Here is a 1,155-nt window from a genome sequence, read left to right as displayed (position 1 = left end):
GTATGAATATAATAAAATCAAAATATGTATTTTAAATAAGGCTCATAACTAAAAGCACTATTGAATAATTTAAATCTTGTGGCATTTGATGCATAGAAATTTTGTGTCCTCTCAAATCACATTAGGTATTTATTTTAAAATATGAAATTTATCTGCAAAAATATCTCCAAGCACCAAGTATCATCCTTGTCTATTTTCGCCTTCGGACAGGATAAACACTTATAACTTATATTTCTGTCTTTCTGTACGATTTCTTAAAGTTTGCAATGTGCAAAATTGTATGCACATGACATAGCAACTGGCTTTTGTTATGTGCGCAAACGTTCAATTTGCACAGCAATATCATAACATAAATCAGCGCGAATAACGCTGTTGCAATTTTTAGATTTTTGAAATTAAATTTGAAATTTTTATTAACTCTGTTGTGAAATGCGCATAGGTGCGTGAAATGTTGCCTAAAGTTTTCCATATTATTCTTGCATCTGTTATTTTGTGTACATTTGCAAAAGGGAAAATGGAATGAGAGAAGCCTGTGCAAATTAATATAGCAAATCTATTTTAGCTTGTTCAATAGAACGTTTATATTCAATAAAGTTTCACTTAAGCGTGCAATTATCAATTTAGGTATTTATAATTATTTAATATTTTAAATTAAAAGTGCAATGTAAAAATATTATCTTCAGATATTATATATTACATATTTTTTTAAATAGATTAGGACAATTGAATTGAATTAATATTTATATACCAAGATAAAATAGAAATTTTTATTTTCGGATCAGAATTTCCTAATTTCGATTTCATATATTATTATGTATTGATGTATTTGCTATTGCTATATTGCCAGTATGGGGTAAAATGACTGGTCTTTTGATTTAGGATCAGAAAAACACGACAATGCATTAAAACTTCACAGGCGACGCTTTAATTTTTGTGTGGACTATCAAAAATCAATAACTGGGTTAGCAAAAATGTGAGATCTGACGTTTAATTTTATTATTCAACTTCGTTCAATTCATTAGATAATTTAACACAGATTACTCAGGATGGCGGTCGAAAAGTTCGCTATATGAATAGTCCAATAATTTCGTACATGTACTGAAATTCCATTATCCTTCGTAATATCAGGAATTACTAACAAGATGAGTTGCGGCT

Source organism: Ctenocephalides felis, unplaced genomic scaffold, assembly GCF_003426905.1.
Source record: "Ctenocephalides felis isolate EL2017-DRISC unplaced genomic scaffold, ASM342690v1 CF-g0.4_SCAFFOLD_00845, whole genome shotgun sequence".
NCBI lineage: Eukaryota > Metazoa > Arthropoda > Insecta > Siphonaptera > Pulicidae > Ctenocephalides > Ctenocephalides felis.
The sequence above is the reverse complement of the archived record's forward strand: the minus strand, read 5'-3'. Positions refer to the sequence as shown.